The sequence below is a fragment of the Neodiprion virginianus genome, chromosome 6 (assembly GCF_021901495.1).
Source record: "Neodiprion virginianus isolate iyNeoVirg1 chromosome 6, iyNeoVirg1.1, whole genome shotgun sequence".
Classification (NCBI taxonomy): domain Eukaryota; kingdom Metazoa; phylum Arthropoda; class Insecta; order Hymenoptera; family Diprionidae; genus Neodiprion; species Neodiprion virginianus.
Window position 1 is genome coordinate 25,217,396 of NC_060882.1, and position 27,425 is coordinate 25,244,820.

Genomic DNA, 27,425 nt, shown 5'->3' on the forward strand with positions numbered 1-27,425 from the left:
TTTGTTGTTTATTGTCAGTCACTCTGCTGACGGATTGTAGGAGGATAAAAATTACAAGGCAAAAACGAGTCGTCATCGCGCTCGAACAAACGTATGGATCATTTTCCCCTCGGTGGTCACGATGCACTCTGCCATGGATCTTATGGCTTGTACATTATATATAATGTATACGCTCGCCGAGAGAAGGGAACGGAAAGCAAGCGCGAACGAATGAGCGTACTTAAGTTGTTATCGGCTCTTACGTTTGCCGATAAGTGAAATGTCGAGGTGGTCTTTGGCCTCGTCAAATTGTCCTTGATAAAGGCGCCTGCTGCTGCTGCTGCACGCGCGCCGGCCTAAACCTGAATAACTCTTCTTCATCCGCGTCTTATAATTCTCGCTGAATTCCTGACGGGACTTTTTGAAAGCCGTATTTAACGGCGATTAGGCCGACTGGCGCTGGCTGCGTGGTGACGAAATTACGAATAAACTACATAAGAAAGAAAAGAAAAGAAAGAAAGAAAGAAAGAAAGAAAGAAATCCTCCTCCGGTTTCTTCGATTATTTTTTTTTTTTTACTCACTTTACCCATCGGCCGTAAGTTCATCGAATCTTACCGATCGGGCTTTCACGTTCACGGATGTTGCTTCTCCTCTCTTTGGCCCTTATATCAATTCCTTTCCCACACATTATTTTATTTCATTTAATTTTTTATTATTTCTTACAATAACATTCTTTTTTCTTCTGCCTCGCGTTTAACGATAACGCGACGTAAGAACGCTCGGACAGACGAACGACCATCGGTGTAAACACTCCTGTGCAGTTCCTTGTTCCCTAAAGCCCGCGACCATTCCCTAGAGAATGATTTACTGCTCGAGCAAATGGCTTCGGCTCGCACTCCGAGTTTAGAATCACGATTCCTCCTCTCACAGCCGACTTTACTCCGCGCATCGCGTCTTCGCCGTTTCCGGTTGCAACCGACTCCTCTCGCATTGTTCATTGTTATCCTCGCAAAAATTCAGTCCGCAGAATCAGCGGTTATCAAGAGGATCAGTACCCGCATCCCTTTCGAGATTGAAAAAATCTCTAGTTATACAGTCTCTACGTATCAATTTGTTTTTTTTTTTTTTTGCTTTTTATACGGAAACTTGTCGGCCGTTGATTTTACAAATTTCAATACGCGCGTGGCGAAGATGGCAATTGAAAGTTGACGGACATCGTTGCGGCATAAGGGTTTGAACAGAAAAATTTTCTTCCCATCGTATCGCATCAGCGCGAGAATCGCCGGTGAAGCGGATATGTTGAGACTAATCGGATTGTCGGTTTAATTCGCGGATTGAGTTTTATGATCTGGTATAATTTATTGCCTGTCGCTTAATCGTATCATCGACAACAACTTCTTTGGCACGGTTCGTTCTAGATTATTAGGCCCTTAAGCGATGCTTTTAGGATTTTAAATCTACAAATTTGCGGGAAAAACTCACGTACAGAAATTCTCGAATCGGTTTTTCATTTTCATGATTTTGATTCAGCACTTTTTATCTCGTAGAATCGCGACACGCGGAGTTATTATGATAACTGTTTAATCGTTCATCTCGTACACGAACCTTTTTACGCGAATGAGCTGGAAAGATGTGAGTATTAACGAGCGAAGAAACGATCCGGCAAAAGAGGTTAAAATAAAAACTCGTATATCAGGCTTTCCAGAGTAATTAGTGTCGAACTACTTTCGTGTTTTTGTCTTCATTTTTTTTTCATGCATCGTTGTATTCGATTTTTGGGAAACTCAAGCGTGCTTGAGTCGCGTATGAGATTCGGCAACGACAAAGACGAACCTGTATCTTAAAAAATTTCTAACTTCATTAGCAGCGCAAAAACACTTTCACTACATGTTTGATTCTAAACACGTTGCACTTTGCGAAGCGAAAATAAAAGAATAGACTTTTTATTTTATCCATACAGGCTTTCACACGAATTTCGTGTGTTAATATCGTCAACGTGATTACTTGATCTTTTTTTTTTTTTTTGGAGGGATGAAGGGGGGAAGGACGGATTTTTATTTCTTATTGAGAAATATCAGCTCGACCGATCAGATACAACGAACGTTCAATTACATTATTATACGGTATAACGGAGGTGTACAACGATAGTATTATAGGTACCTATATAAATATACGATGCTTGAGGTTATTTACCTCATTCTCACGAATTACAAATTATACGTCACACGCAACGGAATATAAATTTTGCAAGCAGCTGGCGTGTGTGTAATGTAATTAACAGTCTTACAAACATGTGGTTATAAATTCTCCTCCAGCTTGTTGACAAATAATTCGGTATACTTATTTTCGAATGTCTCTCTCAGGGAGAAAGGATCTTATTTGTTTGAAGAAATAGTAACTGTGGGAATGTAATATATATGCGCCGATTCGCGTTATCGGGGCATCAGACGCTCAGAGAGTATCGTTATAGACGACAACCAGCGAAAGAATGATTGACTGCCGACAATATCTGTAACTCCACATACGTGTATAATACGAAGTCGAAGTGCGAACTCGCGAGTCTCAAGGCGGGTACGAAAGCCGTTAGAAAAATAATAACATTCGGTCATGAGCCTGGTTCGACCTGACCCAGACTGCGCACATCCATAACTCGATTAAAATATTATAATTCCATGGCGCTCGCGTTGCTCACAGAGACGCTCACACCTACGAGGAAACAATTCCCGTGTCTAATAACAATGCAAATTGCGTGGAAGACTCGCCAAGGCAATCGGATGAAAATTTATTTCATTGTTAGTCCAGTCGGAATGTGTATTTTGAATTGCAATTATTGTTTTCTTTTTCTAAACGTTGGAAAGGCGAAGGTGATCCAAATCCAGAATTTTCACCAAAATCCGCAGCAGCTTCGGCTACCATCTTGCAGTCGTTTGGGAATCTGTTTTTGCCGAAATTTTTGCGCGATCTGGTTTAAATTCTGGACTTGGACTACCGATGATTCGCGTCAACGATTATAAAAACAAAGAAAGTGGTATAAAAAAAAAATCGCTTTTTTTCATTATTTATTCATTCTTGCAAACAGCGACTGATGTGCTCCGATAATTTTCGCGCGATCGGCAATGAATTTCGGATCGATAATGACGAAATTGATCAGCGAGCATCGACAGGGTGACCGATCGCAAAACTTACACGCGAAGGGCTTCTGTCTATTCACAAGTAACACACTTGCAGCCACCTCATACACCTACACCTACACACCGGTAAGGCGTAATAGGTAGAGAATACACAGGTAGAGGCACGAGAGCCGGAGAATACGAAACACGAGTGACGGGGATCAGTCTGCTCTAGACTTCAGAGCTGGACGCACGCGCATTCAAGTTTCTTCCGCTGTTGTCAACCGTGTATATAATTATACCGTATATACAAATACAGTTGTTTTCGACATTCTAGATTTTTTCGGAGTGAAGTTGCTGCTGTTGTAATTTTTATATTCCATTTTTTGTTTAAATTATTCCTATCAATTTTCGATTCGTATCTCGTACGAGACGATCGGTCAATCAGTGCGGTATTTTATTTTCAATTTTTTTTCAAATTCAATTTCAGTTACTTCTTTTTCTGTTCTTCGTTTCTTATATGAATCGTCTGTTCAAACAACGACTGGATGGGGTTCGCGTGGAATGAGGTGAGCTTTATTCGCAATCAGTTAAATATTGCGCACACGTGATGCGTGCGATATCTGACTTATTATAATTACCATTGTTACGACTGTTATTTGTGTCATTACTTTTACACCCTGTTAGCCGCAATATTAACCGACGAGGTCTATGTACGACGTGTATTTGAGCCGTAAACCGTCAACGGTTGCACCTTTGCTTCCGACCTCTGACCTCCGTCACACGGTTTATAATAGCTATTTGCCAAGAGACGCGCCGCTCGTAAACTGTTATTTTAATTTTAATAATCTATAGCTCATAGAATGTTCGACGAAACATTGCCGCTCAGGATTTATTAGGAAAAAAAAGGCTCGGTAAAAAAAGAAAAGAAAACAATAAATCCGTAATCGATAATAATTTAAATATTAAATACGAATAATTAACGCAAAACAGAAATAATCGTGTTATTTTATTTCGATCGTTAATTTGTTGGGAAAGTCATTCCGATTGAAGTTATTTCTTCGGATGTTGCGAAGCGGAGAATTGTATAATAAAACCGAGTGAGTCAATTGCGGATTGATCGTTGTTGCATACGATTGATCGATCGATTACGCTGTATAACTTCGTTGCGAAAATATCGTCTTTACGGATTAGTGATGTACACGTGTCAGGTAACAATGAGTCTTGTGCGATTGATTGTTTTTATATATAAAGAAAGAAAAATGCTTCGATATCGTATCTTTATATACAAGCTTAACATGTCTGTACACACAAATTTCATCGACTCACACTTTTCACGAACAGTTTATAGGCGTGCATAAATTCATTAATTATACGTACTTATATCTAATCGGAAAGAGAGACGTCAAGTTACGTAAATTCAGTTTCAAATTTTCCCACGTAAATACGTATAAATCTACAATATACCAACTCAAAGTTTCCCCGACAGAAACGAATGTCACCTCTTCTTTCTAGCAGCTCTGTTTTGAAATAAAAAATCTTATGCAAAGTTTGCGGAATGCATTTCATGAAATTAAGCAAACATTCAACTTGACCGCTGAAGTACCGACGAATTCGATCGGAAATGGTGAGGTGCATAAATCTTGGGCTAATCCAGGTGTTCCCGGATCGCCTCGTTCGATTAGATAGCAAGTACGAGGATTATATCCAAAGTTGGCGCTCTCGTTCAGGCGGGCGTTTGAAACGCCGATAGAATATGCCCGCAGGATCAGAGCTTTGTCACGCATATATATCGCGACCTGTAGTTCAACGTGTCGGCGAGCAATTAAAAATTCATATTTAAGAGACTGGGGGAAAGTTTTGATCCATTAACGTTCGTAATCAACCGGCCGAGGCGAAACTGCGCTTATTTACGTTATAGAAACTTTCATGTATTAGTCGGTATCACTTGAATGCATTGACTATTGCGAAAGTCGCAGCGCGGTTGCAGTTCCAGAAGAAGAAGAAAAAAAAAACGAAAAAAAAAACTACTCACCACTAAAGTCGTCGTATCGATTCCTTATCGCGTCTATAGAACCGTTTCGAATCGAACTCTAGGACAGGTTTTATCGACAATATTAATTCTCTCGTGATCTAATGATTTCTATTCGACGCAGTCGTTTAGTTATACGTTCTTAATTAACGAGCAATTTTTAACGGATTCAACAATTGAGATCGAGTGATCAGTCAACTTGAAAGTTTGCGAAACGCACGTCGCAGGAAGAAATTGTGATCCTTTTATTTCCCCGTAATTTCGACGCTAAACGAGGCTTCGTTAATGTCGTTGGTATTTTTTCTTCTGTGGTAATAAAAAAGGATCGAAAATAATGTCAGTTGTCATACCGTGACTGGGTTTTCACGGAACGACATGAACTTGAGAAACATGTAATCGGTTAAACTTTTGTTGCAATTAATCGTTTGACGTTTCGTTCCGATAACGAAGATAACAAGGAACAAGCGATTGACGCGCGGATGATAGAACGGGACGGCGGTAAAACACGTCTTACACCTACATTCGTTAATTAATGACAATGCCGCGGGTGTCGTTCCGCCGCATATTATAGCGCCGCTGTCAGTGTTATGACATTATGGCCGATTGTGTGGTAGGGCAAGTTGAAATGCGACGATCCAACATCCACCCATGTATAATAATCCGGTGGTCTCCCATATAAAGGAGGACCGGTGAGTCAGCGCGAATGCCGGCTGACAAAGTCGCGGTCTTGAACAAAGCATGCCGGACGATGCGAGCGATGACTCCATAATAGAAAATACGTCGCTCCTCGACGTGGGTACGAAGATCCGCGCTCTCGTCGTCTCGGCAATCCGAACACCTCGAGGCGAACGATTCCGCACTGGATGAAAAATCGACGAGACTTGAGTTCGTGACGAAACATTGTGGAAAAATCACTGTTTTCTTATTCTTACAACGACTTTCAAGGAACTAAGACTTCGGAATATGAGTATGTTTTGTCGCGTTACGATTACAAAATCGCGATACGACGGGTTTTCCCAAGTATGAATCGTTACGATAAAACATTTCTAAATTCAGCGTTACAAAAATGCTACGGTATCGAGATCGTATGCCGTGGGAACCACGAAACCAGATTGTCATTCGGCAAATCTGATCGTTACGCGCCTCGATGAATGTCCGAGTATCCAAATATACCAGGTGCTCGTATTCGATAGCACCGGATGTGCGTGCGGATTCCTTATTGGATTCGAATAGTAAACACTAATCTGGAAAAACATCGTTAATCGGCGATCAAGACATTGCCCATGGCACAATTGGAGGGAATCTATTTTCATCGGCGTGACAATGTTGAGTATTGCTGGAGTATTGAGCATATCTAATTGCTTTTGGTTGCAGAGATGAGAAATGGGTTTAAATATAAACCAGAAATTTTTCACACATCTTCGGCTGGATCGCGCCTACAAATCGAATCGGCGTTGTTAGTAACAAACGTTCAACGGTTTTACCTGCGAATTCCTTCGACGGAAGCTAATTTACTTGTCGAGTAAAAATACAGGCGTGCGATATGGCGATTTTTTTCCCTCCGTGCGAAAGTCGCGAAAGCCGCCTGCACGCATGCGATCGGCTGTCCTATCTCAAGACATACGTGAGTGTAATGCAGTCTTAACACGACAAGTGGTATATGTATATGCATATATATATATATATATAAAATGCACGCCGTGACACGTTGATCTGCAATTTCACGAGAATTCGTTCGAAGAGAAAGACGCGGGGGGGGGGGAGGGGGGGGAATTGAGTGAGAAAATAATTTATCGAAACTCGCGAGATATTCAGGTCATCGGATTTCCCGGCCTGAAAAGCGCGAGATGTGATAACGTCCCTGTACTTTCCGTTAGAACGATATTCTTGATCCTCTCGTGCTTCTTCGTGCTTTACATGCCGGCCTATGTGTGCGATTACTAATTATAACCGTCACGATTGACCCATATATTGTGTACTTTGAGTGAACACTCCGCGGTTCGCGGCTTTAGCCGCACACCGTGATTATTCAATTTTGCACGTAAGGTAAGTGTACCAGTTATTGACACGTATTGGACCCGTTTGTTTTCAAAAATTATAAATTGACGGCACAAATTTTGAATTTCTCGACAACAAAGACCGATTTCTGCAGCATTAGACACTGGGAAGTTATTTTTTTGGGAGTGATTTTAGAAATAATGATCGAGCAGATCAAACCGGAAAACGTCGATAATTGGGACAGGGTCAGTAACCGGTACACTTAGCTTAGTCGATCCTTCCGTATTTTGCAGTGAAAGTAAAAGCGAAGCTGAATTGTGCAGATGCGAAATCGGTTTGATAGCGTAAAATCGGTGACGATAGATCGGAATCTCGATGAATGTACAGTTGATTTTTAGTTCTTTTGCGTAACGTAGCTGTTTCGTAAAAGATAGAATAATGCATATATTACAGGTGTACGTAACACGTAAGCGTAATTACGTATCATTTGGTTCAAGTTCAAGAAGAGCAGAAGTTCAAACGAGCGATTAGACCCTCGCGGCTAAGTGCGAGCAATTTACTGCAACGAACATGCATACATACGAGTGCATACGTACACCTAACTCGTCTCCGGAGCGTAAGTACGTACCTACTTGCCTGTACCTATCTATCTCGTGATCCGATCGAGGAAACGATACGGGTACATACCTCTACTTGTGTAAACAGCTTGGAGAGGTAAACTTCACTGACACACACACACACACACGCAAAATATCACCGGCGCAATTTTCCTGCGATAAAAATGAAGAAACGGGAACAACGAAGAAAGAAACTACGAAAGAAAGAAGGAAGAGAAATAAAATGTAGGGGAGGATCGGGAGACCGACTCGTACTTTTTCCCGTCCGCTATTTGTTGCATAATCGTTTAGGTGCATACATATAGCGGTACAGACCATTCCGATTATCCGATTTTCTTCGCGTTTTCTTCTCTCTCTCTTTCTCTCTTGTACATTATCCACATCCGTGCTCCTCGTTGCCGCTAAAAGCCCCGAAGACGCAACCGGGAATAATAGAATCCGGAGCCGTATTTTCACCTGCAGCGATTCCGGCCGGAGGGGGCGAGACGAAGAAGTCGGGTCAGTGACTCGCTCTTCTCAGCTCGAGTAAGTGTCCTGTCGTCGTGGGCAGCGAGTCGTCGTTTTCTCCACGCCATATATAGAGCACAGCTCTATAACCGAATTAACAAAACTAGTTCGTACAGCCGCGGTGCGCAGGGACATTCGTGCGGTAACACATGTGGTATATACGTGTATAATACGCTGCGTAAATCTGTAAATGTAACGTACATATACGTAGGCAGCTACCCGCAGGACCTTAATTACCCTGCCTGCGTATAGTAGTTTAATTAAATTAACAATAACCGCTCCTCTCGCGTTGCGTTTTTTTCTTATCTCTTTGCTTTCTTTTTATTTCACATTGAATACATTCTCTTTCGTTCTTTCGTTCGCAGCTGAACGGTTCTCGAGAGAAAAGTGAAACAAGAGGAAAAGAAAAATATACGTATATGTGTATATGTATATATACAACGTGTAGAGAGCAATGCACGCGTTACTTTCAAATACTTAATTGGTTTTCTTTCTCGGCATCTTTTTGCTCATTTTTTCTATTTGAATTTTTTCATCCATTTATTTATTTATTACTTTGTCTTGCCATTTCGTTCCAGTTACCGATAATCGTACACCAATGCAGCGTATGTTGATATTTATTTATTTTTTTCTTCACGTCTCCCTTTTCTTTATTTTCGCGTACCGAAATCGATCGATGAATTAATGAATTCGCGAGTGTAATTTGATGTAACGGTTTGTCGCAAACCTCATTCTATATTTGTCTGTACCTGTCGGTATTTGTACGGAAACTTTTTTCATATATTTAATTACATTACGACGATCAGCAGCGGTGAGATCTATTGTCGAGTGAAAACTAGGTGAATTCGTGTAAGAAAATAACCTGCGCCGTTACGTTTACGTGTCTCATGCGAGAATGCGATGGGCAGGTACGTGTATTTTTGAAAGCAGCTTACCGCGTTGTTTCCGGATTATCTAGCATACTTTTTCCGGTTCAACGTGCCGCTGCCATGTGACCGTGATCAAACTGACCCACAATTGTCGTCGCGTAGTCCGAGCTGAAATCGAAGATCCGTCCTACAAATTCCTTCGTCTTCGGCACGCGTTCGCAACCTACCGTACCTTTATTCGCTATTCCAATTTATGTTGATTTGTGAATTCTCGAGTCAACGAGTGAGATGTCGTTATACATCGACGAGGTTACAATTAATTACGATATTATACGACTTGGAAAGAATAATTCTGCGATAGGGATTTCAATCCACGCAATGTGTGGTGAATATTCAACGCGTGATTGTATATTCTAAAAAAATTGTAACGCCGCGAAGAATCGCCGTTTCTGTTTCTATCCAACGGAGCGAAAAGAGAGGCGAATCGAGGACGTGACCTGAACTTGTTCGCGACAGCTATTATCGCACGGTATAATCGCGATAAAATAGGGGAACACCGATCACCCAAATTACAGCTTTCCCGTCAGCTGTTGCATAAAAGCTCAAGCCCTATCGACTTGTCCGTATCACGTTTCTCGGAAGAGGAGTCAGAGGCCTTGCTTTCCCCTGGACTTTGACTACGAGTGAATATCCGAATGATAATGACCCGTAAGCTCGGTATTCACGCAGCGAAGATCCTTCGCTCGTCCAATTGACCACTGATCAACAACGAGAGTGCTGCCTCATTTTCGTCACGATAATAATTGTAGGTACGAACGTCCGACATGACTCAAGGGAAGCATGGTTTCTAATCCTCTAAACCGAAGCCGTCGCTTCACCTCCGTTTCTAAGCGCGTTGTTACGCGTTATCCGCAAAAGCAGCCGCTCATAAAAAGCCCTCGTTATAACACCATTTTTCTTCAAGTCTAATAATATACTCGTTTATCGAGGTCTTTGGTGAACGTTCACTTCCTAATTTGCGCGTTTCTAATTTCTCAACCACGCTGTTAAACTGCCTCCTGATAATTTTTTTTTTTTTTTTTTTTATTTTGTTGCTTCGGATACTCACTCGATCATATTCTTATATTATACTCCGCTTTAAACGGTGGATGGACGCATATATGCTCTGCGGTTTGACGGGGTGCGTGTGACAGTCAGTGATGCGTGCGATGCGTGGGAGCGGCATTACTTATCCTGCCTCACGCATATACTTGACCAAGTTTCCTCCTTGCGTATATCATACACGTTGCGGTTTTACTCGACGCGCGTGTTGATCCGTACGCGAGATGGTCGCGTATTTTATCCGCTTCGTTAAAGAAGCCTCTCGCAGTATGTATAATTGAATTTTTAAAGAGGGTGAATTTTTTACTTATTTCGATTCGAAGCTTAATTTTCTTTCTTCTTTTTTTAAACATTTGCAACGAATTGGAACTAAAAGCGTTGCGCATATCTATTTTCATCGACCTGATCGTTAAGAAACGGAACTTCCACCCATGAATCACACTTTCGATTCCTAAACCGAATCACGATCAAGACGAATCTCGGAATGGCGGTGTAAAATAGGCGATTGGACGTGGGATAACCGGTGTGTCCTTAATTTTATCGCACATCCGACCATTCCGATTGACCTTTAGTCCCCTCCGCGTTAATAACAACAATCACGGTACGATAATGGTGTATATAAGCAGTGGTATAATAGTACAGTCTTGTCCATAATTCACGAATATCATACAAGCCAGCCATCCAAAAAGAGCCGGCAGAATGAGAGTTTGTGGGCGAGAAATTGAAGATACATCGCCGTGCTTAAACGGTCATGCATCGCGAATTCGAAGTTCGAGGTTATCGCGCAGAAAAGTCGGTCACGTTGGATCTCGACGTACGTACATATTCTTATGCCATTATTAAAGACATTTGGGCTAATTTTTTTCACTCGGCAATTTTCGTTTCTCGGTAAAAATTCAGCTGCAGCCTTTTCACGTGCCTCATATATTATAAATGGACGTTGAACGAACCGTGGGCAACGGTAATTCAACGCCATTCTTCGGTATAATACTCGAATTCGCAAAATATCGAATTATACGCCTAAAATATATTCATTCACAAAATTGCATTACATGGAATAAAATTGTACGAAATAACTTCACGCACTTGTATAACTGTCGTTTTATGTTTAATATTCTCATTGAAAACTTGTACAACGCGATTCCTTATAGAGGGTTGGCGTAAAGTCGCCGCGTACGAGCTGCCCATATATGGGGGGGAAGGGGGGGGGGGGGGCATTCGAGCATTAATAGGTCAAGCTGTTTTCTGCCACTTTGAGACCCCCGCCCCACCCTCTTCTTTTCTGTGCAAAAGTATGCGTAGCACGTGGACTTTCACCCCCCCCCCCCCCTCCCCGCCCCCTCCTGCTCTCAAAGTTCGGTGCCCCTTTTATTTTACCTGTGAAATAATTCCATCGAAACTGTGAAGATTATTTGATGAGCCACAGCGCGAACAAGTATTCTACTATATCTAGGCACTGTTTCGAGTCAACAATCGAAGCGACACAATGTGCTCCAATTCTCCAAGTCCTGAAAACTATTTTCAAATCACTTGGAACTCTGGGGTGAATTCAGGTTACATCCGTAATTCGAACCGGACGTTAAGTCACGCGTTGCATAGTCACTCGGGAGTAATTGCCGGTACGATCCGAAATGATTTCGAGTCACTGTATGTTTGAGAACCTTGAATGTTAAAATTATATCTGCTTAGAGTTCGTGCAAACTTTGCTCGTTTCGCGTAGTATTTGGACGAGGTGACAAACTTGCACTCGAATCTGCGCACTTTAATATCAAGTTCAAACATTCCTCGTGTTGCACGCGTGGCTATAACTTACGAGTCAAATCAAATTATAAGGTCCGTCGGAAATTATCGGATAGATACGGTTTGTTCTTCTCATTATCGCATTGCCGCCAGTATATTCGAGCGCGCCGATTGGCCCGCGATGTGAAATTACCTGACTTCATCTTCGGAGTTGTATACGAACCTATAACACGATTCGAGAATGTTGTAACCGTTCCTCTGGATTGACCGAAGTTTCTGGGCTACGGGCGAACGGCGCGCAAGGCGCTTAAGGAACGGGTTTCCCGGCTATGGAACAGATTGCATATTGCACAGTGCAAATTACGACGACCGCCAAGCGACACCTCGCGTCGTATTAACGCGGAGAAATTACGGCAAAGCACGACTTACGCACGTACGTCTGATACATAGACGAAGTTAGGTATAAGACGTAACGTGTCGCACCGCGTTGTTCTTCCGAGTCGGTCGTCGAAGGTTCGCCCAGCGCTTAATGATCATCTTTTCTTCGCAGTAAACCGTTATTACGAATTATTACGTACACGGATTACACTGTTGTACAAAGTGGTTGTGGCGAACGGTCGCGAAACTTCTCGAAACGTTTCTATTCCCTTCGATAACGATGACCGATCGAGAAAAGAGGTCGAAAGGAAGACTTTTCACGATACGTTGTGTTACTTTGATTATTATCCTTGGCTATCGCGATTTGATCAACATCATTTCGCATTCTTCTTGCTTTCACGATGACTCGAGAAAGAGATTTAACACACCGTACGGGCGAGAGAAGACGTTTGCGGAATGCTAATTCGATGACGCATGTCTCCTCGAGGACGGGCCATCTTCTTGTACGGTTGGCTCTTTCCTCGTATTCGTATATACACCTTATACCTTTACTGACTTGAAATGCCGGCGTTTCCCACAATCGAATTGCCGCCGGTGATGTCCCGTGTCTCGGAGTGTGTCTAAATTGTCGGTAAACAAGATACGCGAGAAGCCAAGAAGGTCCCACCAGATAGGTATGGTACAAGTTATAAATCGGCCTCGTTTCCTTTCAAAACGTTTCCAAGTCTAGACGTTCACCATTTATTTATCGCAACTGTGCGAACGAATTCGCAGCCTCGCAATCGGCCGTCTACTTACAATTAGTCTGTGCATATTTTGTATATTATTCTCTCGACTGGTTGACAGATTCAAGTGTACACGACATATCCTGCAGCACTTGGCTGCTTGAATGATAGATTACGTGAAACATCGTCACGTGTGTTTTGTGTGTGCGGAGATATTGAGGCTGTAATTAGAATAATTATACAAGGCACGAGATCGCAGTTGTAGGGTTTTATTTTTCTCTCATCAATGAAGGACTGGGGAACCAGAGACGCATTCGCTGAAATGAGGTTCTTAAATTTTATTAACTCGGAATAAGCCGCGCGATTGCAGCACCGAAAAAGTGCTGTAACCGTCTTAACGTCTTGAATTACTGCGTATATTCTTACAAATTTCGAAGAATATCCAGGAAAATCTATTCGTAAATTACTTGCGAAATACCTGCCTTGTAAAATTGCGCATAATTTTGTATACGTAATATATGACAAATGTAGGAGACGTTATATAGCTAATATTGGAATAATCGTGGGGTTTTTCTTTGAGAATAATTTGTTATAAGAATAACTTGACACTTTGGAAATGTTATACAAGTATGCAGTTTATGCAACAACGGGCACGATCATCAATCAATCCTGACCTTTGTAGCAGCCGTAACTATTAATACCTACATAATATTTTTCCCAACCGTTATTAAATCCGTTCGCACGGTAATCTTTGGCCTTGTCGCCTATGTAAAGTACCAAGTGCATATTAAATGCAATTGCATCAGCGTTAAAAGTATCGTTAATTAATTCTTTGTAACTTGCACGCGTTACATTTATCATGCGATTCTCTCCTCAACTTCTGTTCATCTTGATTTCATACCGAGAATCAACGTCGCAGCCCACGCTCGGCGATTAGATTATTATTAACGCGCTGATACCGGTATCGGAAACAAAAGAAGAAAAACAAGAAAAAACATAACGATACACGCATCACTCGAAACAATTTTATCTCCCCTTAGTCAGCATCTCGTCCCGGAGTTTCCAGTTACAGAAGTACAATCGTCAAAGAATAACGACAGTTTTTGTCACAGCTGTGATCGTCTAAGTCAAGCAAGAGTTTGTCGCATATCGAATTAACAGTATTCACCATAACCCGTTACCAAGTTGGACGTGTGTAGGAGTTGCGACCTCGGCTGCTGCTGCAGCGGGCTTTGGCCAAACGAAGTAAAAATCCAGTGAATTTTGATTTTGATGACCGAAAATCCGCGCGGGTTCTCGGATGGATGCAGCAACGTTGATCACCCGCAGATTACGCTCATCCCGGTGACGGAAAGGTTAAAAACCAGCACCGTTTGCCTCCGTCCGTGTTAAGAGGAAATCGTTTGCGGTTACTTCGTCTCGACCCCAAAGTGGATATATGTATACAGGTATTTATAATACGTGCAGACAAGATTTCTACGACAAACCGCAACTCGCTCTAACACCGAGTCTGTCCATCTTGTCTGCAGTTTTAGTGCCGACGCAGTCATCTCGCATCGAGGTGGTCCAAACCGAATGTTCGTGATTTATTGACCAGCTTATCGACAAAGTGCTCGTGCGGTTTGAGCCCCATGGACCGCTGCTCCGTTCGGTGGGTTTGAGGAGCTGTTTTCGAAGTGGTTGAAGTCTGCGTTGAATCGGGGCATCATCGGTTATTCTTGAAAATACAGGCCCGTGCGGGAATCCGTACGAATCCGTTCAAAGTTCCCATGGACTTGGTGGATTTCCGACGTTGGTAACAACCCATGGGAACTTGGAACGGATTTTTACAGAGTATGGATTCTAGTGTCTCGACGCGAAGCGCAGCTATTTTTTTGCTTATCGAAGTGGAAAAGCCGAGCAAGCATCTTTTTCGGAGTATCATACCGCGGGACTTGTGAACGGTTATGAGTCGGGAAAAAGTCGCTTTCATGGTCACCCTTGGGTCGGAACTCGGGCGTGCTGACAAGCGAAACGAACCGGAATTAATAGAGTTCTCGCTCTTCGTAGTACTCGTAGCGGTTCTTTGACTCCGGGGTCTCGCCAGCTCAGCCTCGTCGTAGCCGTTGTAAGAAATCGAGAATGAACTCGAAGCGAACGACGTCGCGGCACGCGGAAAGATCCAGGTGAATCCAAAAGAACCGAAGACTGGCCTGTACTGTTACATACCTTACGGCGTGTTACACCAGATGTTCTTCTCGACTCGAGGCGAGACAGGGGGAGGAAAAAATCCCATATTCGTTACTTCTCCATCCACGGTTCGTTACGACAGTAGTGACAGTGTCTTGGTCCACCGACCTTGTTCGTGGCGATCGCTCTCCGCTCTGCCCTCGCATTACCTTCTACGCAAACCTCTGGAAAGACCCAATTTTCATTGTCTCTTACGCGCGTGTATTACTGTAATTTCTTCATAGGTTTAATACCGTATGCGAAGTAGCATGTGAGTCTAATTGCGTTAGAAGTACCGTGCGAAATGAAAGAGACACTGTTTCGATATCGTCGTTCTGTCTCATTTGACGCATCGTCATCTCAGACTTCTTCAATGCCGAACAAACACGCGACTACTGTCGAAAGCTGAAGGTCTTCCGAACTTGAAGTTACGATCAATCAATGCTTTCAACGCCCGGTGAGGACCCGAAAAACTGATCGGATATCGCAAACTTTCAAATCGGAAACCACGTCCTCGTTACTGCTACTGTCCTCCATAATTACACGTACTCGCGTTCACCGGCAATTACCGCTACGAATTTTGGACGACACCAGTTGCTCCGGTATTCATCGATATGGATTATCATGATCGTTGTGCGTGCCGATCGCAGTGCAATGAATTAAAGCGGCGATGAGGTTGGGAGGGAATGGATAGCGACTTCCTTTGGTAATCGCGGTATGGTCTTGGGTGGCATTGTGATCCTCTTAAGGTGCAGGTGACTGAAACGTGATCCGGGACTTGGTTTCCTGGCCGAGGGTCACTCGGGAATCACCGTTTTTTTTTTTCCTTTACCCAAAGGAAGGAGCCTCCAGTCCAGGCAATAGGCTCGCCTATCGCGCGCACTTTTGCACCAGTATACGTGACCGCAATGAGCGGATTTGCTTTACAGTTTGAAGAGTGTGATCTTCGATGAATTGGAATCTCCCCGCCAGCCTTCGAAGCATGATCTGTACTACTCGTCGTGAGAATCTACGATAATGAATCGTGAAATTTTAAAGTTGGAGTCATTGACTGTCGGTCAATGCGGGACCAATTTGTATCCTGGAACAATGAGACTCAGCTTCTAATTTCCAACCGTATTTGCAATTCTTAGACACTTAATCTTCATGTCGCGTACATGAATAATTACCAGCGTAGTTTTCTGTTTCTCATAAATTTTAATCATCTTATTTCCCTAATCTCACTCTCTCTCTCTCTTTAGACCAACGTAAATCTCGGCTCCTTTTTTGTCGAATAATTAGAGACCGAGATAATTAGAATCTCAGCAGTTCTCGGCCTGATTCCCAATTCAGACTATACTTCGTCTAATCGTGAGCGGCAACATCTAAAGAACGATCTTAACTTTGTCTATCCGCATCTTCTCAAAGAAGCTGCAGTGACAACAAAACCGTTTGACCGAACGATATTCTCTCACAAAGTAACTTCATTAACTCTTGAAAAGATGGGAAAGAAAAAAACAAACGGTTCATTCAAACTTGAGAGATGAGTCTTGGGATGTAACCGGCCAATGTTTAGCCATGGTTATGTGTCTAACCCATTGACTATGTAATATATGGAACACGTGGATATACGCGGTGTGCATACACGTTCGTACTTAAGCCGGCAATAAGCATACGTTGGTGCATGTACTTGTGAACCAAACAGTCGGCTGAGTGGCCGGTTAACCGTACAGTGAAAGTGAACCAACACTTTAGTCGAGTTTCAGTCCCCTCGATCCTTTCTCTCTCTCTCTCTCTCTCTTTCTCTCTCCTTCCCCGGCTCTGCACCACCGCAGACCGTCTAGAACCCACAGCTTCGGGTTTCTGTAGCGAAACCGACCCGGTTGGAGCCGCGTTCGCTCTGGCAAGCGTGCAAAATCGTCGTTTTACGATACCGGTTGATGTATACGATGAAATTGATACCTCATTGTGTTTCTGCTCCGCACTAGTACCTGCCTGCTAAATTCGAATTTTGCAAAAGATTTCAACGAATAACTGTAACGCAATCTCGATTGCGTGTTGAGTCAAGTTATAGAGTCGTCAGCGACGAAGAATATTACAGCATACTTGGAAAAAAAAAACAGTAATTCATCCATTAGTAATTCGGAATCTATCCTAGTATTCGAATTTTTTTTTTCTGAGATCTATGAAGCAATTAATCAATTGATTTCGGTAATTGCAACGGAACATTCCGTTTCCTTGAAACGAATTTTCTCCAGCCCGGCGCGTGTGCAAATTGATTTTGATAAAAAAAAAAAGAAGAAAAAGTTTTCTCTGGATATAATTCCGTATGTCCGCTGAGAATTTTTCACTCGCATGTTCCGGTACCTTCTGGTGTACACGCCTGGACTACCGTAAATCGATTTTTTGGTCCCAGTTAAATCGAGTTAAACCTTCACGGTCGTGTTGTTATGAACGCAATGCATGCCGCGTCTGACTGTTACCGTCGAATAGTGTAGGTGATTACAATTTACGACGGGGTAAAAAAAACGTATACCTACCTTGTAAAAATATTCTTTCTCGTAGATCATTATCTTGTTAAGTAATTGAATGTTACCGCACGCCATAACACCGCGGCCTAGGTGGCAATTCACACGGGTAATCGACCTCCTAATCGACCGAGCGTGATTTAATCACGGATTTGAACTGCCTCCCGCAGTTGAACCACCTAACTTGGGATTTTTTTGCAGCTTTTATTGAAACGTGCCTGCGATTCAGTTCAAGAACAAAGATGCGAGTCTCGATGAACTGAGTGGCTCGAGTTTTGGTGAAATAATAAATTTTTGGTACCAAAAAGAGAAGTGGATTTTTCGTATTTTCGAAAATCTGCATCTTCTTCATTTCCAGAATTTGGTTGTCGTTATCATAGACAAATCCTCTGAATTTTTAAGCTACCAGGATTGAAGAGGCTTCACAAGGCTATACATTTATCCGTGATCTTACGCAATATTCTTCATAAATCTTGCGTGGTTATGTTGTGCCTTTTATCGTACCCGCGGAGCAGCGCTTTCGATTAATTGAATTTGAAAGAGAAAAAGCGCGTGAATAAACATGAGGATTCGAATATACCTCCTTCGGTGACCTAGTAATTATTATCCTTTCACAAACGGTTTAAACACGTTAATCTTTCGGGACAGTGAATCAACGATAAAAGCTGACGTCTTTTTAAGTTTTATTTTTTCATCTCAAATCTCATAAAGTAGGATGAGAAAAGAAGATATCGTACTTCTCATTATACAAAGATTAAATACTCAAACAGAAAGTTTATAGGTCAGACAATCCGAGCATTCGTTAAAACGCTTTCAACTATTTCAAATTACGGTAATTTCTTTTCTCGTAGCTTAATTGTGTTCCAAAACACTGTCAATTTGGCAAAACGAAGGAAAACTATTAACTTCCCATCCGGTCTTCTAAAAATTTGGGGCTCCACCTCCTCGTGTCCTCGGAAATGTTTTATTAAAGTCGATGAGTCGTCAAGTCGGCGGCGAATGGAAGGAGGACGAGGATGAGGATGAGGAGACGAAAGAGCCAAGAAGTCTGTACAAAATTGGTGTGTGTACTTTATTATAGGTATGTAGAGGGGTCCCCGTGTATGCTTACCCAGTATGCACATAACGGTTAAAGGCGAGTTACCTACTCGCTTCGCCTCGCCTCGCCTCGCCCCGGCTTTGCCTCACCTGTCCCAATATACCGATACGTGCAGTGTAGTGTGCCTACCTCGTCCCCCTGCCCGTGGCTTGCACGAATATAAACGACGAATGGACCGACGGAGTGCCGGACTCTGCAGCATCCGTGTGGCAGCCGACTTCCGTGGACGTCGCGTGTGAAATCGATGACCACGAGTTTCCACACTTTCGTAGGAAGGAGTAGGTAGCATGAAAAAGGGACGCGGTCGAACCTCGCCGGTGCCGGATCGACTCGACGACCGGTATATAAGATGGGACCTCTTCTTGCTCCTCTTCTTCTCCTCCTCGTGCTTCTTCTTGTGCGAAACTGACGCGGAGGAACAATGGCACGCAGACTTTGCTTTGCTTTGCTTTGCTTCGGTTATTTCCTTTTCCCCGTCAGGCACGAACGACGCAATTTGCTCCTCGGGCTCGTTAACTCGGCTTCTTTTTACGCATCCCTCCCTCCTCCTCCTCCTTCTTCTCCTTTAACAAATGACGTTGATAATAAAATAAAGAAAAGATAAGGAACTACGGTTTTTCTTAATGGGAAACATTCTTGCGTGGAGAAAGGGCCTCGCTGGTTCTTTTTTTTTTTCTTATTTTCATTTTTGCTTAGGTATATTTGCTATACGACATCCTACAAGCGCTATTTACTCTGATCTCTGAGATATTTTCAGTAGAATCTTGATTCTTTAGTGTCGAGATTCGAGTTTCGTATTTTGCAAATTTTTTTTCAAACTTACGGAAAAATGAACGATGTAAAATCTGATAAGTCATTGACAGTTTAAATGTGACTTTTGAAACTAATTACCAATTGCCGTCTGTTCGATATACGGGTACATTTTCATACATTTCAATCAGCAGTTGAATATACAATTTCAAAAGGATGAATATCAGACGTCATAGGAGCGTTTGAAATAAAGTGTTAAAATTTGACGTAACCGAACAGGATTATTTATTTCTCTTTCTGCATAATTTTGGAGCCGTTAACGTTACGTAAGTGCACCTGATCCTATAAAACGATTCTTTTATGCCATATTATATACATATATAAACGCGCGTCAAGCTTTCCCGAGAAATAATCCGTAGTTTCGATCGTTCTTATGATTCAACACTTATCTATCGATACGAATAATAAGACTTACGCTCTTTCAAAGTGCATCATCGGGTAGAAAACTATCCCTGAGTTTAACGTCTAGCCGCATACATCTAGATAGGTATTGTATGCGTTAAAAAAACTTGACTCGCCAGGGATGTGTCGTAACACGGTTTAATTAGCGATAAACCACGTACCTCGCACAAGTTAGATTCCTGCGATTCCAAGTATATACCTGCAGCCTATATTGCATACACCTGTATTATAAATGAGACCAAGTGACACGGCGGGTTACTTTTTTCCTCCATCTGCAAAAAATTCATACCGTTTCACCGGCGATTATCATGATTATGTATTATGCGATGAAGAAAATCCATGTTAAATAAACCACGAGAGGGAACTGAAACTATCACTCGATGTTATAACGGTGATGTAACAACGCGATGTAGCCTGAGGCCAGGAAGTCGTAGACATCTGTCACAATTTTCCGTCGAACGATCGTTCCCGTCGCTTTGCGAACAAGTTTATAATCAATTATATTACCCATTTATCACTTTTGCCGTCTTTGATTACTTATTCAGCCCTTTCGTTTTATCTCACGATCGCAACGTTGCACACCTCGAAAATTCTCTTGAATGAATTTTCAACCATTCGGCTTAGTTGTATTTTTTTCTTTATTCAATCTGTGACCCAATATTCGCCAATCGTACATCATCAAGGATCATTAGCGAGCTAACAGAAATCTACCGGTATAATTATCTAATTAAAATTCATTCGTGTTACAAGAGTTCGTGATATATGTCTCTTCGCGATTTCGTCAACGCGCGAAGCGCGGTGCATATCACAGACTATTTCGCAATCATAGATCCGGGCACGTGCATGGCGCAAAAAGACGAATAAACAAACATGAAAAACCTGTTATTATTTACAACCTGACAAGATGACCAGGAACTGAACGCAGCGGTTGTCCGGTAGTGTGCAGAAACACCGCCTCGTTAATCCACGATGCCATTTATCCATCCTCAACTCTGCAAAAATCGTGATGGCACCGACTCTGAAAGCCCCGCGATCGCAAACGAACGAAACGCGAAAACTGGTGTGGCGAAAAATTGTTATCAATAACGCCTCGCTTAAACGTAGTTTCGCTTTGCATTCCATTGTACATTCTTCCTTATTCTTTGTTTTACCGGTTGCTGTAAAAGTCGTTGAAAGTCTGGTATACGTATACAGGAAATAATTGCTCCTAAATTGCTTTGCAAAAATGTTTTATTCACGATGTTGGATAATTGAGCGAAGCTCATTGTCGTTCCGATATACCGTTCGTACATACATTTTAACATCTTAGTCCGTGCAACGTACAGATACTTTGAGTTCTGTTACTCAATTTCGAAACTTGAACCGCACGTCATATTGTTACAAATATACGCAAACCAATTCCACGCCTGTTCTGCGAACGGTTCATATCGGTTCAGGATAAGAAAGAAACAAGCGTTTTTTAAAGTATACGAACGGCACAGCGGCGTTAAGTACATACGTGCGGAATAACGTATCCATTATTCTCCCACATTACAGGTTTGACGAGCTTTTACTGTTACTATTCGAGACCGAATGAGTAGTCGGAGCGATTTTTAGCGACCCTTGTAATTAACGAACGAGCGTGTAATTTCATGGTATAACCGAGCGAAGGATGTTAGATACTAGATACTGGATAGGTGTAACTTAGCCACGCGTTGTCTCCCTGTCATAGATAAGCTAATTGCAGTAAGCGTTCCTCGCGACGAACGGACAGCTGCTGCGAGGCTGGAGATGAGAAGAAGGAAGGTGTTTCTCTCCTGGGCCGCACGTGCTTGTGTACATCACACTTACAAGCTACCGCGAAAGCTGTGCGCGTGCATAAGAGAGTCTCGAGGGAATAATGTTATGCCCCCGAGGCTTTATTATCTCGCCGAGTAATCACCTTATTCTTCTCCTCTTCCGCTGCAGCGATTCTTCGCGGGTAATTCTTCTTTCTCAGAGAAAGATGAATACGCGGGCACGCATCGCGATTAATTATACCTATCTGCGATATCCGCGGTGGCAGCAATCGCCCCTGGCTTTCTTCAACATCGGACAAAATTTGACGAATGCTCCGCAACAATTGCCCGACGAATCGGAATTAAAAGCGGAATTAAACTCGGACCTCGGTTATACTTTTATACATATACACACACGCACACACGCTACGCGGGAATTCGCGTTGTCGTCGATTTAAGAAGTGGGGGAGTCGCAAAACCGCGTCCACAAGATCCTCACCGAGCCGGCGATATAGTGGAAGTGGTGCCGCGATCGGGGACGGAACCTCCGAGAAGAACGGAGCTCGGTCGAACTTGTACGATCGGTGAATCCCGAAGTTACGGAATTGTTTTTATATTTTTTTTAAATTTATTTCTTGTTCTTGTTGTAATTTTTTTTTTTTTTTTTACATTTTTCCTTCTCTGTTATAACGCGTGGAAAACGGTGTCGTCATCTCGTAACTGCAACGCGAGTGAGATTTTATTCCGATTAATTTTATTTGATGCTTCCTGCTCCGGTCGTATATAAAGCTTGAAGTTCAGTTTATACTGATTTTATGGGGGAACATTTTGTCAGAGGATATATTATACCTCTCTGCTGTTATGGTGAGATGTTTTATCGCTTTGAAATAAAACTGGATATGTAACCTCGTTATAAACTTTGTGGTCACGAGTGGAGTTAACAATTTTATTACAAATTTTCTACTCTTCATGTGCGCAAAACTCGCGACGGGACTGTGTTTGTTTTTTGTGTGTGAGAATGCGTGTGTAAGCGCGTAAAGGGGGTGATTAACGATCGTGCAATTATCGGCAAAAGTTTGTACATTCCGTTGAGGACAGGCTGAAAATAAAAATGGAAATAATCAAACTAGGCCTGGTACACAGTGTGTTTCTGTAAGGTTCGAGAAGCGTTTGGAAGTGTCGAAATTTTTAGTGACGAATGTGTCTGTTCTTTAATACTTTTACACACGATAAACGAATGCGCGAAAGGATTCTTCCTGGATTATGGACGCGTACGCTTATTACGGGATCCTACCCTGTGCAGGCGGTATACTAAACTCAGTAAGTTTATAATTAGGACATGATTTATACTTGGACGTAATATTCATCGGTCTGAAAAAATTCTCATGGTACGAATCAATTTTTCATTGACTGACACAACTTGTCGAATTTGGAAATATTCTTGCAGTTGTCAGGCTGTTCAGAAACGGTTCTTTGAAATTAGATGTATATCTATCGGAGCACTGATTCCGTTGATCGGATCTTCTGAAATTAAACGTCCAATAAAATACTTGCATTCGGGACATTTCTGCAATCCGTTACTTTCGCATTTTGACTTTCTTGAAAAAATCTTCGTAACGATATTCTGACCGACGTGAGCTGAATCCAGGTCGAATGTCGCAAGATTAACCTTTGGCTTTTTCGGTATAAATTATTTGTAAAGTATAAATTTATACTTGTATACGCATACTTAGATACATTGACCCATACACCGATCGGCCAGAAATTGTAAAATTCTATTTATTACGTACCAATAAAGTTTTAACGTCGGATGTTGATTTGATTAAACAGACATTTTTTTTATCTCATTCGTTTTTCCTTAATCGAAACTGGAATTGCATCAACGGTCAATGTTTGGTTTGAATTCGCTGCAGCAAGGTTTGAGGATTATTGAAAAAAAATGTAATTGAAAAATTCATCTCCTTAATCCAATTAATCTCGAGATTAATCTCTATCGGGATTCAAAACCTTCGGTAGGGTATTAAATACGATGCGTAAGCCTGCCTCTGCATGGCGGGATTAAATGTTTAAATAAAATCTGTACCGTAGAGTATCGTCGTGGGATAAAAAAAAAAAAACTCGCGGATGCGTAGGTGGGTTTCAATCAACAGGTGGTTCAGGTGTGGTAAAATATTCGTATGTACACCGATACGCGACGGCGGTGCGAGCAGCGTGCGTGAGGATAAACCTGGCGAAGATTCTTCTGAAATTATTGCACTGGCCAGCCTTTCAATTCATCTTTTTTAACACTGTTACATCCACTCGATAATGTAGCTTTAGAAACTAATCAAACATCGAATAGATTGCGGAGTGAAAAACTTTTTAACGAGTACTTCATGCTCCGTGAATTTCAGATCGTTATTCGGTCTCTGATTGCGTGAAAAATATCGTTTTGTACATTACAAGAACCTCGTTACGGAAGGTGGGATTTTTGTTTTCTTTTTCCGAATATTTTTTAAAAATTACTCGAGGATTGAATCGTTTTTTGCCGGTGAAGTTATTCAATCCGTACCGATTTCAAATACTCGCTTACATCAATTTTCTCCACAGTGAAAGTTTACAAATAAACAAATTCCATGTTCACCTAATCACGCGGAGCATTTTCTTTCCTCCATTCTTTTCCTTTCGTTACTGCAAAGCATTCGGAGACCAAGGTGATTGATCCAGTTTTTTTAATTGCGACAATTACTTTTACTTCGATGTTACGCTAATCCTAAATTATACGGTCTGATTTCTTTTCTATTTTTCGTTCTTCCTCCTTTCTAACACGATAATTACACCGAACCAATGATTGACATTCCTAGCCGTCGAACGGTGCAATACTTGTTTGAAAAACTAGCGAAAGAATATCATTTTCCAAATCATTCCACGCACGTAGAATCCGCTTTAAAACGCACCTGCAACGCGTCGTTTAGAAACATGCGGAATGAAACGTAGTGAAAATCGATTTATTCGGTATCGTTAATTACCGAAGCCCAGTTCGCCGGCTCCTCGGACATATCGGGCCCATCCGACTGACCCAATGGTACAGTACGCAGGTGATGACGGTATACTCGCCGTGTCAGAGAGATGCCTGGAAGTACGGGAAGGCGAAGGAAGGCGAAGGAAGGCACACGTAGTGCCGCAGACAGACTTCGGGCAGTAGCCAGCTGTGTGTCAGGGGGCCAACTTAACGGTCCACGACACTATTACTGCCGCAGCATCCATTCGCCTTCGAATCTCACGAAGGTACTCCGTACGTAAGCGCCCATCGATACACACTCGACCGCTTCATCGCCTGCACAGGTGGACCCAGCCGGCAGGTATATTAAGATAGAGGTACATACACAGGCTCGCTCGCTGTCTCGAGTATATTGAGGTCTCCTCGTGTCCAGGCCTCCGGTGACTACGCGAACGACGCCGATTTTCGAGTCACGTGCCGGCGAGTCTCTCACGATCGAGGGAAACCGGTGTTTACCTCACTTCTTTCCGAGAAAATTGGTGAACTCGAATGATTTCGTATTGGATTGGAAATTCGTGTCCTTAATGCGATACACCATTTGCACGATGATTATTGCGTTCGTTAACTATTGTACCTTGCGTTCGTCGAGGTATGTTCGACCGTCGTACGGGTTTTTGGTTTAAAAATTGATGTCCTTCAAATAAACGGGATCTCAGTACGATGTTTCAGTTTCGTTGAGACAAAATAAGAGTCACTCTAGATTCTGGTTAAACGTTGTTTCAAACTTTTAGTCAAAGACTTCTTTATTTATATAGCTGTAAAGTTTGCAATCCTTGAGGAAGTTTCAACCAGAGTACAGCTTCTCGACTTGCGATAACGATCCTTGCTGAAAATTCTTCATTCGCTAATTATTATGCTAGAATCAATGTATCGAAGTGAATTTCCCAACGTTCAAAGATCGCGTCTTGATTTACGGTGTATCCAGAAAGACACCGGTGAACAACCAGTGACCGCACTGATCGTTGACCCGAGTTTCGACCGATGACTTAACGATCATCGTCATGGAGATGGTCCCGAGTTCTCGGCGGAGGCTGTGTCAGTAGTGAGCAGAGGTACGTACATACATAGAGGTATATCGCGTAGCCGCGGGACACATTCGGCCGGGAAGGAAACTGTGCCACGAGATCGAGATGTCGAGGAGCCGACTAGCGAGCAGCTGGGATCCGTGAGATCCTCCTCAGGGACAATAACCAATTCGTTTTAATTATAATATACCGATTGGGAAACACCGTTATACACATCTCGGGATGTTACAACTAGTCTTGGAGTTTGCAGCCATCGTGCAAGAAGCGGTTCCCGCGTCTTTGTCGGACGATCGAGCCTGCATGTAGTATACGTGTAATAACATATATAACACGCCACGCGGTGCGTTTCGTACGTGTGTATGTTATAAGAGGCATATCCTGCAGGGCATCGTCGATATCTGTGTCAGTCGGCGTATGTAGCTTGCACATCCGATGCAAGGGACAGACAACTGTGCACCGTTGTATCGATCCCCGTAATAAAACGATCTTTGAATTAAACCCCAGTCAATCCTTCCAGGCGTTCGCGATGTAAGGAGTAACATGAAACGGGTGTTTTGGTATTACAGAATACAGGAATTTTTTAAGATTGAGGAAAAATGGATACCGGCAGGAAATACAATTTCTTTTTCTTACATCGAGCAATCCTTTAACGCAGCCATTGAGTCTTGCTTATTTTACAAGATCTGTACAACGGTAAAAGTGATTGAAAATTCGATTTTTATCATTTATCTCGGCTGTTTCGTCTAGAGTGTAATGATGATAATAATAATAATGATTTCCTGGAGGTTGAGAACCTCGAGCGCGAAATGTGCACACCTCTGTGTTATATATATTTGTATACGTACGTATGTAAGGAAAGGGGCCGAGACCGGAAGTAGATAGGAACTTGGAGCCTTGTTATCTGGTTTTGTTTCTTTTTCTCACACTGTTTTCCGAATGCGAACATTTATACGCGTCCAACTCACCCGCACGATTTGCAAACGTTGCCTAATCCTACCTGTGAAGTGCGGACCTGACCGAAAATCTATTGATTACCATGCGTATTCAGTTCTATAAGTAACGATTTGAAGCTAGGCAGGTCATTTGGTCTGTTCTATACGGAGGTACGAAACGATGCAATACGATCCGCGATCGCCGGATTAAACAACCTCGGAAACCAGTATTTCCTTCTAGATTTATCTAATCGCTCTAATTAGCAACGCACCAACCAATTAATCCCTTAATTTACCGACCGTTACGTCGCCCTGGTAACGAGAACTTTCCAGCCTGCGTTCTGCGGTATGTTTCTCGTGTGAACGAGGAAACATTTCTATCCAGTTGCTAACGGTGATAACGGACGTTCATCGTGTATCCAGTGAATACGAAACGCGATTACCCAAAATCAAATTTTGCATCATTACTCCTGTCTCTGTGGTTTCGTTTCGGCCTATATATACATATAAAATGGTATGGAATCTTCCCGGTCCGACGAAGAGAGTTTGGGCAAGCCAACGGCTTTCACTTTCGCAAGTCCAGCATCT

At 42.4% G+C, this 27,425-nt stretch overlaps 1 protein-coding gene across 3 annotated transcripts in view; it reads left to right on the forward strand.

Annotated features, from left to right (window-relative positions):
• The window catches only part of LOC124307684 (janus kinase and microtubule-interacting protein 3), a 53,547-nt gene that overhangs the window by 16,882 nt on the left and 9,240 nt on the right, over window positions 1-27,425 (forward strand). The window lies entirely within an intron of this gene.